Genomic DNA, 20379 nt, shown 5'->3' on the forward strand with positions numbered 1-20379 from the left:
TCTAGGACCCTGATCCTAGTAGGCCCTTCTTGTGGGGTCTTATTTGTCTCCAAGCATGTGATGTGAAGGGCTATGACTAACAACACTTGGTTGTTGTATGGCCCACGCAATATTTAAGTGATCTTCTAGGCAGGGCCGTCTTTACCCGGGGGTGAAAGAGGTGCTGAATTCTGTGGTGTGCCAGGCACCTGCTGCTGAAACTGCCTCAGGTGAAGGCGGCAGGCGAGAGGACAGAGGAGCAAGTGAGCGAGTAGAGGATGAGGTGGCCTTTGGCGCATCCAAGGTGGCGGCGCAGGGAAGCTAATCACCACCATGCTCCTTGCCAAGCAGCCATCACCAGGCGCATCATGTGGTGCCCTCTTGGTCTGGAATGGTGGTCATAGCCATAGCAACAACTTGATGTAGCTGGGGAGAGAGTGAGTCCTCCTGGCTGCCTGGCTGGCTGCGCGCCCAGGAGATTGTGGGCGGCGGGAAGGAGGGGGAAGCAGCAGCAGCACCTTCGGGTTTCTCACGACATCCTCCTCTTAGCGGCTGCCACACAGCATGCCGTATACTTCAGCATAAGTGTATTGTAAATAAATGAGCAAATAAAAAAGTTTCTTTCTTTTTCCTCCCTTCTTTCGTAAACAAGAGATAAGGCGTAAGCGTGGTGTCTGACATAAGCATAATAAAAGTTAATTTGGGGGCTAAACTAAATTTTAGGGTGCTGGGCAGATCTTTGCACCCCAGCGGCACATATGCTAAAGACGTCCCTGCTTCTAGGTCTCAGCTTTCATTTTATTTTTTGTGCATACAGAATAGCTAATGTGTTATGAATTCAGCTAAACACCAGAGGGCAGCAGAAGGACTGGATTTTGTGGATGACTCAGACAGTACATTCTCTTAGCAAGTCATAATTCAAAACTATAAATCCCAAAGATCCATAAGACATTTTTGTGGTGATAGGCTCTACTCCCCACCCCCCCACCCCAATGTTGGCATGCAACCAGTTCATACTGTAGAATTTGTCTAAGATTCCTACAGGAGTTCTTTAACGTTGCATAGATAGATAGTTTTATTTTAAAGGTTACTTTGTATACAAAATAGTACAGGCTGGCTTTGATTTTGTAAATTACTTGATTCATTTTATTAATGTGACCCATTGGGACCTCACTTCCCTGTTCTTAATTCTGAAGAGCCATTCCAAGATAAACAATCAAAACCACTTGAGAACTTGCAATAATGTTGAAACTAACTTTCTTTCAATTTACACAAAGGCTTACAAGATAAAACATGATTAATTAGTGACTGAAAAGCAAAACTCCGCCAGGTGCACCAGAAGGATAGCACCTCACTATATGTATTAATTGGCTTCCTTATCTGTCTAGCTTTTTCAGAAGAAAGAAATAGGTAACATTGCATTATTGAGCAAAATATGGAAGTTGTCCAAGCAAATGAATAAGGACCCACATAAATGTTATAAGGGATGTGTGACCTGGCAACCTGCATTTCCCTCACTTGTCTCTTGGTAATGTTTAGTAAAAGAAACTCTAGTGTAAAAGTACCCAGTGCTTCTGTATCGCTGCTGCTCCCCAGGAGCAGGAAACTCTTATCAAGATGATAACCTGACTCTCTTTTCTGGAGGTTAACAGGAAGAGGAATGGTTGAAACTTGGGTATGTATCAGCTACACATCCCCTGCAGTTTGTATTTAGAACTTCAACGAGGGTTAATGGCTGTTCTTGGTGAACTTGTAGTCCATTGGTTCCATATTTGTTTAGAATAGCAATTCAGGGATGTTGTAATGTATTGGAATAAGAGATGCAGTGGTCATTATATGTAGCAGTTCTTCAAATCAAATCATTCTTTATTACGGTCAAAGACCAGCTCTTAAAAAGGAGGTAAAGTAAAAATAAAAATAAATACAGCGGATCCCTTTGACGAAAACACTTTCTGGGGATGTTACATATATAAAACTCTTTGAACAAGATTTAAAAGAAAATTATTAATTGCATTACAATGTTAAAGATTTAAAATAGTGGCTGCAGAAGGCTGAGCCCGGCTCGCTCGAGATTCCATTGAGGAGAAACTTAGATGGGCTGAGAAGAAGGTCTATATCTGCAAATTTGGACACAGTTCTTGTAGCAGTTCTTATTTCAGATGGTGTTCATTCAGTTATTAAGCACTTTCAGTAGCACTGACACTTCACTGCATAATATTTCTATATTTTATGCATATGTTATTCTTCATAGCCCAAGCACTTAGGAAAGTCAAAGGGTTTCCCCACCACCACCACCTTCATCTTTGGCAGTCTATATAATTTTTTTTGTTTATTTTAAAATATATCGTGGGATTTAACAAAACCAAAGCCTCCACAGTGGCTGTAAAACCAGATGAATGAGAAGTCCTTGCTTGTCCTTTTAAGCTGTTCAACATCATCATTGTAAATATTTGAATATATATCCTGAGAGGTTACTGAAATATTTTAATTTGTGCTTTGAATTAGTCAGTAGATCAGCACTTTACCAGCCTACTCAGGAGCAGGAGCAGGAGCAGGAGCAGGAGCAGGAGCAGGAGCAGGAGCAGGAGCAGGAGCAGGAAAGGTTAAAACAGTCCTTCTCATTCTGCTACCTTATCAGCCACCATGTCATTTTCCTTAGTGGCTTGGTGAAGGGTGGTGGTGATGAGCTGAAAAAGGAACTAGAAGGGAACAGGATCACCCATTCCTCTCCACATACCTTCTACCACTTTGCCTTTCAGTCTGCCCAGCCTGCTTTAAATCTCATGTCAGGATTCTGATGCACATACGTTGTAAAAGTGAAGAGTTGCTTTTTTAAAATAGTAATACTTGGCATAACTTATTTTTATGAATGATAAAACATGAAAGATTCAAAGGCAGACAGTATTTTTATTCCCAAAACAGAGCAGTGGTAATTAGGTGTTTTAGTAATTTAGTGTCTCTTAATCCCAATGAAAAAGGATGGTGAATTGGATCATAGTTCGATGTTGGTAGGTGTTTGATTTCAGTGTCTCAGAAAACTATTTAACACCTCAGTGCAATCTTTCTCATTGAATCAATTTTTTTATGTGGAAGATCATACATAGGACTTTTAGCCAAGAAAGTATATTATCTCAATAGATTATCCATGAGTGCATTGTGCCAAAAGAGGTCCAAACTGTCACTTGCTTAAGAGGTTGAAGTTATGTTTTCTGATTACATTATGACTTGTTCTGAATCAGCAGCACCATTCTGCTGATTTAAGCACAGTCAGCTTTAGTTATTTTAAGACTCATAGAATCACAGAGTTGGAAGGGGCCATGAGGGTCATTTAGTTCAACCCCCTGCAGTGCAGGGGTCTTTTTGCACAACCAGCGCTCGAACCCGTGACCCTGAGATTGAGAGTCTCATGCTGTACTGACTGAGCTATCCCATAGGCTCAGAGAAACATGAATTCATTAGGTGACTTTTTTTCTGAAATCAGTTTATATGTTCGGAACCTTCCAAAGCATGCTTCCTTGAGTGAGTTAAGGAAGGTTACAAGAAAAACAATGTGGATTAATTAAATGGACAAAGAAAATAATGTATTTTGTGTTATTCCAAACCCATAACACAATTTATTTATTTATTTTTAGCTTGTTTCATACAAATTATATACTGCTTCATTATAAAAAAAGACCCCAAAGTTGCACAGTGAACACTCCTATATGATCTAATCAAACAAGATTGATTCCCAAGAACTTTCTCATGAACATGACTTACACAAAATACTGCCAGACTATAATTCTCACTGCATATATCAGAAATGTTTTTTTCTTCCCCCAGTGCTGACTCAGTGTGTACCTTTCAGTGCTGATTCTGGCAATTAAGCCGTTAAGCCCAGGACAAATTGCAATCATTTAAAAATGCAAATAGTATTGCATTTTAATTAGAAAATAGAGCTACAGTATATTATAGAATATTATCACCAAAGACATACAGAAACCTGTCATCCCTAAGGGAAGCATTGATTTTTCCCAGCCAGCAAAGGATTCAACTATTGGTTGCTTGCAGGCTGCCACTCAAACTCTTTGCGTTGGCGGAGGACACTGACTGATGATATTTCATGTAAAACTTCAGGCCAGCTGTATTCAAATACAGTCTCCTAATAAGGCAAAAATGAGAGGTTGTAGTCTACAGAATCAATGACAAACTGTTCAGTGTGGGTAAAGGATGCCTTTGTTGCTAGCTGTATGCATTGCTAGTCTATTGGATGGTTCATGGTATTGTTGTTGTTCAGTCGTTCAGTCGTGTCCGACTCTTCGTGACCCCATGGACCAGAGCACGCCAGGCACGCCTATCCTTCACTGCCTCCCACAGTTTGGCCAAACTCATGTTAGTAGCTTCGAGAACACTGTCCAGCCATCTCATCCTCTGTCGTCCCCTTCTCCTTGTGCCCTCCATCTTTCCCAACATCAGGGTCTTTTCCAGGGAGTCTTCTCTTCTCATGAGGTGGCCAAAGTACTGGAGCCTCAACTTCAGGATCTGTCCTTCCAGTGAGCACTCAGGGCTGATTTCCTTCAGAATGGATAGGTTTGATCTTCTTGCAGTCCATGGGACTCTCAAGAGTCTCCTCCAGCACCATAATTCAAAAGCATCAATTCTTCGGCGATCAGCCTTCTTTATGATCCAACTCTCACTTCCATACATTACTACTGGGAAAACCATAGCTTTAACTATACGGACCTTTGTCGGCAAGGTGATGTCTTTGCTTTTTAAGATGCTGTCTAGGTTTGTCATTGCTTTTCTCCCAAGAAGCAGGCGTCTTCTAATTTCGTGACTGCTGTCACCATCTGCAGTGATCATGGAACCCAAGAAGGTGAAATCTCTCACTGCCTCTATTTCCTCCACTTCTATTTGCCAGGAGGTGATGGGACCAGTGGATGATCTTAGTTTTTTTGATGTTGAGCTTCAGACCATATTTTGCGCTCTCCTCTTTCACCCTCATTAAAAGGTTCTTCAATTCCTCCTCACTTTCTGCCATCAAGGTTGTATCATCAGCATATCTGAGGTTGTTGATATTTTTTCCGGCAATCTTAATTCCGGTTTGGGATTCATCCAGTCCAGCCTGGATTCATCCAGTCCAGGTTCATGGTATAGAACAGCTCAATCTAAGATCACATTGTAGGCATAAAATGACAGCATGAAGGAATCTTTCTCACTAGTTCTGTTTATGTTAATAATATTAAAAAGATGTATGCTGTAGACTTGTGGGGGCATGTGTTGAACTTACTTGTAAATGTGGACAGCTGAAGGACAGTAATTGACATGTAAAACTTCCTTTGGAGAATGTAATCAAACACAAGAAATTGTCACTCCCAGTAGAACAACTTTGCTGAAACTGGGACAGCTTCATCTTGAGAAAAGGTGGTATGGCCATGGTATAGGACAGGCACGTCCAACTTCTAAAAGTCAGCAATCTATTCCCAGTACAAAAAAACCTGGCACTGATCTACCCATTGTCAGCATTTTTTGGGGGGGGGAGTGGCCAGAGTTGTTTAACTTTTTTTGGGGGGGTTGAGCTTTTTTGGGAGGATTGACCAGAGTTGTTGAGCTTTTGGGGGGGGGAGTGACCAGAGTTGTTGAGCTTAGCAATTCGTAAAGGTAAAGGTACCCCTGACCGTGAGGTCCAGTCGCGGATGACTCTGGGGTTGCGGCGCTCATCTTGCTCTATACGCCAAGGGAGCTGGCGTTTGTCCGCAGACAGCTTCCGGGTCATGTGGCCAGCATGACTAAGCCGCTTCTGGCGAACCAGAGCAACGCACAGAAACGCCGTTTACCTTCCCGCCGGAGTGGTACCTATTTATCTACTTGCACTTTGACGTGCTTTCGAACTGCTAGGTGGGCTAAGGTCTACTTGTTTGTTTGATTAAATTTCTATGCCACCCTTCATCCAAGGATCACAGGGTGGTTTATGCCTGGGTTGAACCAACTCAAACCTGCTGACCTGGCCTCACATGATCAACTGCTCCATATACAAAGAAGTGTCCTGCTCACAGAAAGGCAGCATGTCATTTTTCTCCCCTGCCCCGTTTCATTTGTTTTCTCTTTTTCCTTCATAGGAAACAAGGGTGTTTGATATATTGCCATTTTGGTAATAAATTGTAATAGTATAGCATTAAAAAATATTTTGAAAGAAAGAAAGGTAGCATGTCAAAGAAAAGGCTATGCTAGTAATCTTCTCCCTGACATAGGGCCGGTGCTAAATAAATATCATGGGACTCTTGCCACAGAGTCATCAATAGGGCCCACACCTTCCCATAGTCATACCTTTCCCACAGAAGCAGCAAGAACAACAACACAATTCACCCCCTCCCAGACAGCATTTTAATCGTAGGCAGGCAGGGGACAATTCACCAGGCTGAGTTTTCAACCATGGTGGCTGGCTGGCTGCCTTCTTAATTTGCCCAAAATGCAATACCGAGGCATATAGAATTTTTGTATTTTGGGTAAATTAAGAAGGCAGCCAGCCAGCCACCATGGTTGAAAACTCAGCCTGGTGAATTGTCCCCTGCCTGGTGAGCAGCTTCTGCAGCTGTGAACTGAGCTTTGCTGCCATACAGAAGTGGCACTGCCACCCACCAGAGTACAAAGGGCCTGCAGGGGAGGGTGGTGAGTAGCAGTGCAGACTGAAGAGGGCCCTTCTGAGACCCTGGGGCCCTTGGCCAGCGCCTGACCTGGCTGACTGCAGACTACTCAAATGTCCCAATTTGAGCGAGACCAGTGCTTTCCCCCCTAGAAAAATAGGTGCCAGTCCTCACCATGAAGTTGTTACCATAAGTAACAACTGTAACAGCAACTTTTAACAACGAAAAACAGGTGCCGTTACTGCGTACCCTTGAGTACTCCCTGGAAAAAAAGCACTGAGTGGGACACCCCAGATATACAGAAGTCGCCCCAGCTTCTGTTAGAAATCCAGGATGTCCCTTTTCTGCAGCCGCCTCTGGTATGGCGCAGCATTCAGGCATGCAAGAGAGAACTAAGCTGCAGCCTGTCTGTGGATAGGCTGCAATATATACTTGTAGTAGTGTTTTGCTGGGTATGGCACAATAATATGTAAGAAAATGTTTTACATTGAAAGTGTTCGTAGTTAATACATATACAGGAACATACAGAAGAAGAACATCTTGAGTTCCTGTTTGGAGGGCGGGGGATATGATTTCGAAAGCTCTTGTTTGATGAGGCTTTTTATGCACATTTGCTGACGCAAATGACAGTGTTTCTGTGAAAAATTAGGACACGTTAATCCCCTCTTACATTGTATCCCTCCCCATTATCAGTCTTTTTATACTAAACACCATGACATTTTTTGCCTATAACAGTTTTTCTCAGCCCTCAGGAAACACAAAATAAAAATAATTACAGCTTCCCATTAGCACAGTGTATTTAGTACACGGCAGACTGAATGAAAGGAGAGCCATTAATGGAGTTTCAAGCGCAAACCCCAAAGCAATCATGACTCTGTGATATTAAATTTAAAAGGGGCATTGAGATGTTGGGCTTCCTGCTGTAAACGCTCGTCTCCCACAACGTTCTCTTTTGTTGTAACAGTACTGCCTGTGTGACATTTGTTTAGCAGCTCTGAAAGCACTTCCCAGTGTTTCAGTGATCATTTGTTATTAATGTTGATAATGTGATAGTGATAGATTATAATATCCTGGCAAAGAAAGTCTAGAACTGAAAACTCCGGCATTCTGTGCAATAGGTTGAATACTTTTGGACACAAACAATTAAGGCAATACTGTATAGCATAGACGAATTCTAAAAATCCATCAGGAATATAGTGTTTCTGACTTTGCATTAGTTTGTCACATTGTACCAAAGTAATAGATAACATGCTTTTACTGGGAAAAAAATGAAACTGCTTTTGCTGCTTATGCCTGATAGTATTGAATAGATGATAGCTGCTCTAATGAGAGCTGTGTATATAGTGTCTAAAAGAACGTCCAATGAACTATGAAGCTACTGGTTAAAATCTTGCATCTGCCATGCAATCACTATAGGTGGCCTGATGCAAGACATTCTCAGCTCCAGCTCCTTCTCCCATTCATCTACAATATGAGGATGATAATGCTGAGCTACTTTATGTGATTGCTGTAAATATTATAGTGCTAATGTGGGAGGTGAAGCAAGCCAAGCTGAACACTTGAAATTGCAAATATTACTGTTGACCCGAAACTTAGACGGGGGTTACATTCCAGGGGTCTGCACACAAAGTCAAAAATTGCACAAAGTCAGGAAGATCCCTGGAACCATCCACCCACATGACCATCCATACGTACTGGGCTTCAGGAAGATTGCATGAGGCCTCTGAAGACTGTGGGTAGCTCCCATAAGATCGTGCTGGAGCCACCCACAGCCTTCCAGAGGCCTCGTTCAAACTTCCCAGAGCCTAGTAAGCAAGGTGGTAGGCTTAAAAACCCTTTCCATTGCAGGAAAGCCCAACATGGAAGGAGCTTCTTAAGCCCTTCACCTTGCTTAACAGGCTCTGGGAAGGTCGCACGAGATCTCAAGACAGCCCCTTGCATCTGTTTCCCCTTGTTCTCCATTTATTTGTTTTCCCACTACCTGCTCAAAGCTGCAAACATGCAAGTTGAGGGTCTACTGTACTCATATTCACTTGAGTGTTTTCCATCCTTGACCTCTAACGAACACGCACACTGTGGCAATTCCCCCTCCCATTTCCACTTCCGGCAGAATTCTCCAACGTCCCTAGTTGGGACACTTGACTGTATGTTTGTCTAAACCTATTTCTGCATTAGGAAAGTAAGTCCTTCAGGAACAATGGATGAAACTTGGTCTGTTGCTAGAAGGGCTCAAACGGGTGCCCAACTAGGCGACTTTGGGTCTTTGCTTGAATAGCCTTTGCATAAATTTTCTCCGAGAGGATTGTTAATTTGAATATCTAATCTAGGTTCCAATACCAATCCCTTCATTAGAATTACTGGTGATATGGAATGGGTCAAATGAATTGGAGAAAGAATTGATTCCATATTGTTGCAGTTTGGATTACTGAATACACGCTACATGAGGTATTCAAACTACAAGAAAGAAGATTCCACCTAAACATTAGGAAGAACTTCCTGACAGTAAGAGCTGTTCGACAGTGGAATTTGCTGCCAAGGAGTGTGGTGGAGTCTCCTTCTTTAGAGGTCTTTAAGCGGAGGCTTGACAGCCATCTGTCAGGAATGCTTTGATGGTGTTTCCTGCTTGGCAGGGGGTTGGACTGGATGGCCCTTGTGGTCTCTTCCAACTCTATGATTCTATGATTCTGAGGTTGCTTTTGAAAAGTGCTCAGAAACTTTAACTGGCCCAGAAAGCTGTAGCCAAACTGTTGACCAGGGCTGGTTATATGACTCCCTCGTTACAACAGCTCCACTGGCTACCAGTTTGTTTCTGGGAACAATTCAAAGGGGTGGTTCTGAGCTATGAAGTCCTATATGGTTTAGGTCCAGGCTATCTGAAGGACTCTGTTCTCCCTTATGGCCCTGCATGGGCTCAGAGACCTTCAGAGGATGCCCTTCTCTCAGTCTCACCACCCTCACAGGCATGTTTCACGGGGATGTGGGCCAAGGACTTCTCAGTGGCTGCTCCCAGACTTTGGAACTCCCATCCTAGAGAGGTTAGACTGAGACTCCCTCCTTATCGTCCTGCTTCCAGCAGGTAAAAAAGGGTTTTATTCTGGCAGGCTTTGGGGAACTGGCTGCTTTGAAGGAAATGACTTTTAATAGCTCTGTGCTGTTTTTATTACCTGTTTTCTTATATCTGTATTTTAATTGAATTTGTTTTTACATTGTTTTAATTCCATTGTAGTTCAATCTCTTTTTAATTATTATCTTTTGTATGTTTTTAGTCTTCTGTGTTTTATCTTTATTAGTTTTTATTTTTGTAAACTTACTTGAATCCTGGTTCGGGGGGAAAGGCAGGGTGTAAATAAATAACACAAAAATAAATAAAGTATATATTATTGATAATACAGTGATGAAGTTAAATCAAAGGACTTTTGTTGTTAAAATAACTTGTGAAAATGGCCTAAATTTTGATTTAAAAATATTCTAAATTCTGAATAGATAACAATGTATATTCAACTATAAAGATGCAGCTAACAATTCATAAACCCCAGGGAATGAATTCCCTGAATAAAGTGGTTATAATTAAAAGAATGAGAAGACAGACTTATGGATGAAGCTTCCTTCAAAAATAGGCCCATTAATCAGTAATAGTTCTATGAAGGTCATTGCTATTAAAAAGGAAGCCACACACATAGCAAAGTGCTTCCAGATCATTGAACTAAGGACAAGGTCAGCTGAGTAATAAAAGTTTGTTCTTAAAGGTGCTATTTGTACTAGGAAGTGTTTAAAATGCAATCTTCTTTCAGGCTGATCCTGATTATATAAATACATTAGAAAGTTAATGTTGTATAAAGTTGGTATATTTGTATCATGTTTAATTATGCGGTGTTCAAACATTAGGCTTTTTGAAAATAATATTCCATGTATTCCAATTTTCCTGATTTATACAGTATAGCAATAGCTTTCTGAATGAGGATGACAGTAGAGAAGGCTTTCACCTCCAAGCGGTGACTTTACAAGGCTTTGCTAGAGAGTAGGTGTCAGTCTCTCATATTAACCAGCCACTATTCTCCACTCTCTTTATGTACTTATCTGATAGCTGTTCACTAGTTTCACCTCTTATGCTGGTTAAAAGTGCCAGTGTGGTGTAGTGATTATTATGTAATACAGGACTTGGAAGAAAAAGGGTGGCATTCAGCTATGCTGAGCTCAGTGTATACCCATTGAAATTAATGAACATGACTGAGTTTGGTCTACTAATTTTCATTGGTCTACTCCGAGTAAAGCTTTATTGACTACTACCCCAGGTACAAATCCTCTCATAGCCTTGAAGAGCATTGGGAAGTGAGAGAGAAAAGTATACTGCCCAGAGTTCTTAGACAGGCTGGAATAAAAATGGAACCAGTCAACCTGGCACCAACTCTTGTTGTATTTCTATATATTAATTGGGTTGCACTCAAAGGTTTTGCACTCAGTTTTTTTTTAAAAAAATATGAATTGAGGTCCAGTAAAGCGAAGGAAAAAAATGGACCCCTGAGTTGGCTACTTAAGCTGAGGCCAGACTTAAAATAAATAATAATCAAAGATCCCTCAGTAGATTCGTCCCTGGAGGCCTCCAGTAATTTCATTGATCACCTGCAGGATGTTGTCTCAATCAATGTAAGTTCAGGCAGTAAGCCCGATATTAGTAAAGGGTGCAATTGGTTTGACCAAGAGTGCCACATGAAGAAGAAAGCCTTACGGGATTCTTAAGGTAAAGGTAAAGGGGCCCCTGACCATCAGGTCCAGTCGTGTCCGACTCTGGGGTTGCGGCGCTCATCTTGCTCTATAGGCCAAGGGAGCCGGCGTTTGTCCGCAGACAGCTTCCGGGTCATGTGGCCAGCATGACAAAGCCGCTTCTGGCGAACCAGAGCAGCGCACGGAAACGCCATTTACCTTCCCGCTGGAGCGGTCCCTATTTATCTACTTGCACTTTGATGTGCTTTCGAACTGCTAGGTGGGCAGGAGCTGGGACCAAGCAACGGGAGCTCACCCCATGGCAGGGATTCGAACCGCCGACCTTCTGATCAGCAAGCCTTAGACTCTGTGATTTAACCCACAGCGCCACCTGGGTCCCTACGGGATTCTTACTTGGCCTATAAAAATGCTGGTCTAAACTATTTACCTCCAACCTATTTAAAATAAAAAAGGAGTATAAAACTTTATTGGCTGCGAAAAAAGGCAGTTTGAACATAACTCTTGGTCCCTGTTACTGAATGCTTCACTAAACTTTTTTGGCAACTGGTTTATGGTATGCTAAGAAGTGACTCCCCAGCCCCTAGCTGCTCTATCACAGCCTGTGGATGGGAGAACCATTTTAAAACAATATTTACTGACAATTCAAATTCCCCTCCCCCTGTTTGCGATGATTATTTTGCAGAGTTGACAAAGCTCCCTCTTTGGAACCCGGTTATAGCAGAAGAAGTCTGTGCGTTAATTAGGAATCTGAAAAGCAGTAAGACCCTAGGAAATTCCAGCTGAGCTGATCACATCAAACCAGTATTGGTGGGCTCCTCTTTTAGCAGTACTTTTTACAACAGTTAATAACTGGGGGAAAGTGCAGACCAGTTGGAGACACGCAATGGTTTCCCAATTTTTAAGAAAGGACAATCTAATGTGCCTTCGAATTATAGGCCAATTAGTCTGCTTTCTGTAATGGGAAAGCTTTACGCTCGTTTCCTCTCTATAAAACTGACAACTTTTTAAAATGCTAATAATATAATATCTGAAGCCCAGGCTGCCTTTCATGAGAACCTTTCAACATCAGATCACTGCCTCATGCTGTCCAACTTAGCAGAGAAATACACCAGACCTCTGCAGGGAAAACTTATCTGTGGCCTTTATGGACATGAAATCCGCTTTTGACTCTATTCCCAGATTGAAACTATGGACCAAATTACATCTCTTACTGCAGGATAAATGACTCTTCTTCCTTATTAAATATCTGTAGAGTGATAGCAAATTGTGGGTTGCAGGGCCAACTTTCAGATTGTATTGAGGTGGCATGGGGAGTGAGACAGGGCTGTATTTTGGCCCCCACATTTTTTTAGCTTTTCCCCAAATGATTTAGAGGAAAGTCTAACGGACCCAGATGGTCATATCCCAAAGATAGGAATCAGAAAGATCCCTATTTTGTTATATGCGGACGATGTGGCCATCCTCTCTCGTTCCAAACCTGGCTTGAAATACTAACTAAGGAAGTTGTCAGATTACTATTCTGTAAATGGGTTATTCATCATCTATGAGAAGTCAAAAATTTTAGACTTCAAGAAAAGATATTCCCCTGGTAAATAGGTACTAGATGGCCATAATCTAGAGCCAACTAAATGCTTCCAGTACCTAGGGCTGTTGTTTCACTACACAAAGTCCTGGAATTGCCACTGCCAGACCCGTGGAATGCTGGCTAAAGATCTCAGTATTTGGCCTGGGGAAGGGATTCCTTTTACATCTAACCAATGAGGAGTCTTATCAGCTCATAGTCGAAAACTATGGCCCGAAAAGCCTCCTCGATTGGTCTTCCACCATCCTTTTTACATCTTCTGGGCTACGATATTGCCCTTATAACCCTGAGGCAGAGGTTATGGGTTATTTCATACAGCAATCTTCGCTCTAGATCATATGTAACCTGTGGACCGTTTGCATCTGAAATCCACTATGGCCATGATTTTCAGTTACCATCATATTTCATGAATCTGTCTGTACCTAACTATTGTCGATTATTCACCAAAGCCAGACTAAACGTATTTCCATCAGAAGTGCTAATTGTCTGGTACAGTATATCCTATCAGAATAGGCTCTGCATATGCTCTCTATGAAGCATATCCTACTACACTGTGAGCAGTTCAAACAAGCCAGGGATCAATTAATTAAACCCCTATTGGTAAACTTAACTGGAAAATCTGAAACCTTCCACCTTAATACCTCCTTGGATATATAGTTGCAGGGGTGTAGAAACGTGGGGGTGGAGCGCACCCGGTGTCATGTCTCCGGGGGTGACAAGGCATGCTGTTTGCTGGTGGCGCCGCTCCAGAACTGTACAGTACAAAAATTGGGGGGGGGGGGGTTTACCAAAAACAGCTCAACTGAGCATCCAGTAGCAAGCAGTGAATTCTGCTGGTGGGATGGGAAACAAAGGACAAAGGGAGGAAGGAATAGAGTATCCTGGAATAGGGCACAACTATCTGGCTGCAATCCTGTACAGAAGGACTCCACCCAGGAACATTTTGTGTTACAGACCTCACTTGCCCATCTTAGGACTCCAGTTAGATACCCCCCCCCCAGATAGATTTCCAGCTGCTGAAAATACTAAAGCATCAGAAACATAAATGCATCCACATTATAAACATAAAAGTTAGAAATGAAAAAGTATTGCAAATAAAAAATAAATATATATGTTTTGGTGCTGCCAATGTATATGCTGCTTTAGAAAATGCCACAATAAGCAAGTTTTTTAAATTTTATTTAGTTTTTCAGATTTATAAATTTACAAACAATTATCAAACAACCAACATAGAAAGAGAATTTTGAACAATTTCCTGAGCTTTCCTCCTCCCCAGTTCTTGTCCCAGTGTAAAATAATTGCAAACAGAGTTGCTTAGGTTTTTGCAATATTTATTCTGATGTGTTTGCATATGGGCACATGAATTACCAGGTAAGCAACTCTGTTTGCAATTATTAGTTATAAAGGTAATCTAAATCTCATAGTGAAGTGAATTACATTTGTTTTGGCTTTGTTAGGTTGGTGACATTTTCTGAAAGGAAGTGTAAAGAGAAGCAAGCATGCCTGATTTGGGGTCAGGGCTTAAGTGAAATGAAAATGTACAGAAAGTGTTCAGTGATGTGTTAATTAGGCTCAGGCACTAAATTACATTTCATAGCTTTAAAAATTATAATTGTGAACAAATTGCCCTTTTCATACAGATTTTTGACAAAAGGATAATGACCCTAACTCAGTGCAGAACATCTGATTTATCCTCTGTTGACTGAAAATCAGTTAGGATCTTTGATCATTATTCAGATGCTGCACAAGAGTAAAATGAAATCTTTGTGATGTTAGAGAACAGGAAAACTTTTTTCTGGTAATAGCAAGTACATTATTAAATTTTTCTTGATTACTAGGTAAAGGTAAAGGTATCCCTGACAGTTAAGTCTAGTCGCGAATGACTCTGGGGTTGCGGCGCTCATCTTGCTTTACTGGCCGAGGGAGCTGGTGTTTGTCCGCAGACAGTTTTTCTGGGTCATGTGGCCAGCATGACAAAGCCGCTTCTGGCAAAACCAGAGCAGCACATGGAAATGCCGTTTACCTTCCCGCCAGAGCGGTACCTATTTATCTACTTGCACTGCATGCTTTCGAACTGGGTTGGCAGGAGATGGGACCAAACAACGGGAGCTCACTCCATTGTGGGGATTTGAACTGCCAACCTTCCGATCGGCAAGTTGGCAAGTCCAAGTGGCACAGTGGTTTAAACCACAGCGCCACCTGCTTCCCTCTTGAATACTAGAATCATGGCTAAAAACATGACACATTAGTTTCTCTACAAAACTATTCAAATCTGAGAACTGAGATCTTAGTTCTGTCTTTTTGCTAGTAGGGTATGTGCATAGAGCTCAGTTGTGCTCAGGAGAGTCTTTCTGTCTCTCAAGTAAGTGAAGCAGGAAGCAAACTAAATTTGTATTTAGATGCATATGTTGCCCAATCCTGCTATAGTTAAGCATTTAAATTTCATTGTTTTCAGTGTGAGAAACATAACTCTTCAACTGAAAGCAATTGGACAAAGTGAGCAAATTTCAGCTTGATCAGATAGGATACAATACAGATACTATTTTACTAAAATGTATATTGTTATTTTACTCAAATGTATATTATACTAGCCCAGGTTGTACTCACAGTTTCAAATCAAGCTGTCTGAAAGTCAGGTAGGAGGTGCACAGGGTACCTATTGAGGGGGATTATATTGGTGCCACTGTCAAGAAAACCCTGCTTTCTATCATAGTGGCCGTCGCATCCTGAATTGTGGAATTCCAAGGTAGGCCTCTTGAGAATGAACTCAAATAAAGGATATAAGATGTAATAACACGATTATAAAAGGTAATATAAGGTATTGAACAAATAAAATCACGTACAAGTGAGGGGGAGTGAAAGGGGTGGGATGGGGGGAGGGAATAATTTCATTGTTTTTACTGTTTGATTGTGTGCTGGTATGTGTGTTTGTATATTATTGAAACCAAATAAAGATTATTTATTTGAAGAAAAAAAAGAGAATGAACTCAAATCAGTGGGTGAGCTCATGAGGAAAATAAATGGATATAAAATAGTTTTGAATATCTCTTTAATCACGGAGGGATTTCTCAATAATTATAAAATACAAATTTAAATCTGTAAAATGTTTATGTCATGTAAATACAGCTCCACGTGTGTGTGTGTGTGTGTGTGTGAGAGAGAGAGAGAGAGAGAGAGAGAGAGAGAGAGAGCTCACCATTTGTGACATGACCCTTAGTTTGTCACATGTCCTGAGCTTCACCTTCAGGGCAAAATCTGTGTTTTAAATGCAGGAGTCCGTGTTCCACAATGCAAGCTACATGGCTGGGAATTGGTCTCTACTAGAAGAGTTTTCCAGGTGGGCGTTTTAGTACACATGTTTCATTCTGGCATCACTCTTGGCACAGAAAAGTTTTACTTTCGGTACAGCTTCTTGAGGCTGCCATGCCATTTTCAATACAGCTCTGGTGATTGCGAATAAAGTAGTTGTCCAAGTAAGTTAGATACTTTGGTGTGTAAGAAAATTTGCTAGTCTAGCAATATGTCCATTGCTATTGGATTTTTAGATGGGGTATATTTAGATAATCTTTTATGCTCCATGATTTTTTCTTTCAATCATGAGAACACTCAGAGAGGAATAGAGCCTATTCAACTGAGAAATTTGTTTTAAAACATGAACTGTGTATACTGTGTATGAAGTAAAATGTTTTAAAGTAAGTGCCATACTGAATAAATAAAAATGGTACACATGTGACTAAAAAGACTTCAGTTACTTAACTTTCTTTTTATCCATTTAACACATGTATTCCATTGTGATCAATATGATGAATTCTTTATAGAAAAATAATGCTTGTTTTAACAGGAAATTTAATATAAACCATCAGAATGTAGACTGTTAATGTTTATTAGCTGTGCTACTTGGACAACAAAAATGTTGTTTTTGGAAAGATGTGCTGCCCTTAGTACATTAATGAATACTGGATATGTACAATGAAAGTCATAAGTTTGATAATGCTCCACTTCCATTTTTCTTTGATTCAGTTTTAAAGGCTATACATGCAAACTGACTGCCCACAAAACTGATTATTACATAAGTTGGAAGTAAAATACAAATTATCGTACAGAGCAGACATAAAATGAGACCTCTTTGGACATAAAGGCTCTACACTGAGATCCAAAGAGCCACCATAGTTATGCCTAAAGACTGGAATCTTTGACTCCCTCCCTTTGAAGATGCCCTTCTTATTAAAAGTTGTTTAAAAAAAATCAATCAGTTTCTTTGTGTAGACTGGGAATGCATTGCTATTAAAAAGATAACAACTTACAATTCCAAATGTGAATTAGTTAGACAGTGAATGTGCACAGTAAACAAAGGCAAAAGCAAAGTTGAACAACAAAGCAAGGTTGTATCTAGATTCATACCCTACCTTTTACAACTGAGGATACCAAAGGTGGCTAATATAAATAAATAATCAACTGAATATATAAAATCACAAATTGTTGTTGTTGTTGTTCAGTCGTTCAGTCATGTCCGACTCTTCATGACCCCATGGACCAGAGCACGCCAGGCACCCCTATCCTCCACTGCCTCCCGCAGTTTGGCCAAACTCATGCCAGTCGCTTCGAGAACACTGTCCAACCATCTCACCCTCTGTCGTCCCCTTCTCCTTGTGCCCTCCATCTTTCCCAACATCAGGGTCTTTTCCAGGGAGTCTTCTCTTCTCATGAGGTGGCCAAAATACTGGAGCCTCAACTTCAGGATCTGCCCTTCCAGTGAGCACTCAGGGCTGATTTCTTTAAGGATGGATATGTTTTATCTTTTTGCAGTCCATGGGACTCTCAAGAGTCTCCTCCAGCACCATAATTGAAAAGCATCAATTCTTCGGCGATCAGCCTTCTTTATGGTCCAGCTCTCACTTCCACACATTACTACTGGGAAAACCATAGCTTTAACTATACGGACCTTTGTCGGCAAGGTGATGTCTCTGCTTTTTAAGATGCTGTCTAGGTTTGTCATTGCTTTCCTCCCAAGAAGCAGGCGTCTTTTAAGTTCGTGACTGCTGTCACCATCTGCAGTGATCATGGAGCCCAAGAAAGTGAAATCTCTCACTGCCTCCATAAAACAAGCTTAAAACAGACATGATAGCAGACAAAAATGCAGTCAGATCAAGCAGGTAGAAGTTCTTTCGAAGATGGTGAAAGCTCATCGAAGTCAATGCCAGACAGATGTCTTGGGGCAGAAAAAATTCTGCAGTGTGCATGGAACCACAGAAAAGAAGGCTTTATGTGTCAAATGTGTCTGAAATAGGTATATTATGTAGGTCAGCCTCCCATCGTTACTGATCATTGCCCATGCTGGTTGAAGCTAATGGGAATCCAACAATATCAGGAAGACCACAGGTTCTCCATCATTTATTAGATCTTTATCACATTTAAATCCCATTAAATTCAGAAGCACAATTATATGGAGCTAAAAAAAGGAAGGTGAAAGACAGATCAGAGTTAAAACAAGAAATAATTCATGTTCCCGCCTCTCTTGAATTTCACGTGAAATACAATTAGTAATTGGTTGCTTGCACCAAACTGTTTTAAAACTGTCATTTTCTGTAGCAAAATGTAATGAGAGAGGCCATAGATCAATAGTGAAGAAGTTCCTTGCATGCAGAAGACCTCAAGTTCAATTCCTCACACATTCAGGTAAATGATCTAATGTAATATATCTAGAAAACAACTCTCAATGCCTGAACCCTTTGAGGACTAATCACATATAAGTCAACTTTAAATGGTCATAATTATCAGCTTGTTTATAATTAAAGTGAACTCAGTCTATGTAGTTCAGGTATTTTTTCACAATGCTAGGAGACCCATTGCTTTCACATGGACAATAACATATAAAATAAAATATAAAAGAAATATAAGGAAAGAAATATACCAAAAGTGTTCATCCTCAAAATTTACTCAACATCATCATATAACCATCCACCCTACCCACATAAGAATGAACACCAAAAATAAACCACCAAAGCATGACCATTAGTGCTGTCCAGTTGTCCATTAAAAACTTATGCCAGAAAGGTTGAACCATGCTAGGGAAAACATTATACAGTTGGTAGAGGGGCACAGAAAAAGCCTGTTATTTTGTCATTCTTTGAACATCTGTTGTGGGGGACCTACAGAGAAGTGATGTGCCCAGGGGGGAAATTGGATGGTTGAATTGAAAATCCCAAGGCACTGACCAGAAATGTGAGGTTTGCTTAGGTACTCTGCTGCAGCATGCTTGTCATATCCATGGTGTTGTGAACCTTCTTCAGTGACAGGAAAATGTGATATTGAACAGTGTCTAGGATGGCCCCAAGATGTTGAAGGTATTGGATTGGAACGAGCTGACCCTTTCCCCGACTAACCAGGAACCCATGATCCCCCAGGACATTGAGAGTTTTCTGAACATATCTGAGAACCTAATTTTAGAATCTCAGCCCTGACCAAAATAGCTCCTAGATGTGGGTAGATGGATATTATTAGAAGTGAAGATGTGTCACCGGGATAACTACAGTATAACCTTCAAGAAAAGTCTCAGTGCTGAGTAGAGGCCAAACTAGAAAGCAAGGTATTGAAAGTGGTATGGATCATAGGCAATCAGAAGAACCATCTGTGGTGAGGCAGAATAGGAACATTATTTATTTATTTATTTATTTATAGCATTTGTACCCAACTCTTCTTTCTTTTTTCCTTCAGTCAACCTTTCAGTTCTTTTCCCAAAGCTTTTTTTAAACATAAGAGCTATGATGTTAATTGGAGTTCACTGGATGTCTGTAAAGAAAAGTTTTAACATCACGTGCATGCTCTCATTAATAATATCATTGTCTTTTGTCAAGTTTAGTAGTTATTGGGTTTATCCAGCCGGAAAAAGTTAGACAAAGATAGATAGACAGGCAAGTCTGTTTACTGTCAATTAACTTAAGAAGAAAGGCAGCCTTTCATTTTTGATAGATCAAATCTGACATTCTTGTTACTTTTTAAGAGTAATTTAAGAAAGTTTATAGATAAGATGTCATCAGAGTGACTCATATTAAAAAGCAGCTGTAGAAGACAATACCTATCTAAGAGGGAATAGATGTTGGTGCTTATTTCTCATTATGAGAATAAATATTGCAGCAGCCCATGATTGTTACAAACTGATAGAAAAATAAAAATTGCTGCTAATCTTGGGAAGAAGGTTTAAATGGAAACTCTCCCCCACTAAATGCTTGCCTCATTCTTCTTGTTGAACTAATAGTTTTGTATAAAATATGGATGATAAAAGGTTGAAATATGGTACTAATTAGTATTGTAAAAGTATAGCAGCTTCTGTACTTTAAGCAATCTTTTGCCAACATTAGTTCAGCATTCCCTGTTTTTCCCAAGGAGAATGCTTTCTGAGCTGTTACTGGAAAATGAATGGAGGATTAAAGACTAAATCACCAGACAGAAACAATAATTATTCACTATATATAA

General features: G+C 40.6%; 1 protein-coding gene across 1 annotated transcript in view; it reads left to right on the forward strand.

Moving 5' to 3' along the window:
* SPAG16 (sperm associated antigen 16) overlaps positions 1-20379 on the forward strand; it is a 389408-nt gene that overhangs the window by 71817 nt on the left and 297212 nt on the right. The gene's annotated exons all lie outside the window — the stretch shown is intronic.

Source organism: Lacerta agilis, chromosome 1, assembly GCF_009819535.1.
Source record: "Lacerta agilis isolate rLacAgi1 chromosome 1, rLacAgi1.pri, whole genome shotgun sequence".
NCBI classification, from domain to species: domain Eukaryota; kingdom Metazoa; phylum Chordata; class Lepidosauria; order Squamata; family Lacertidae; genus Lacerta; species Lacerta agilis.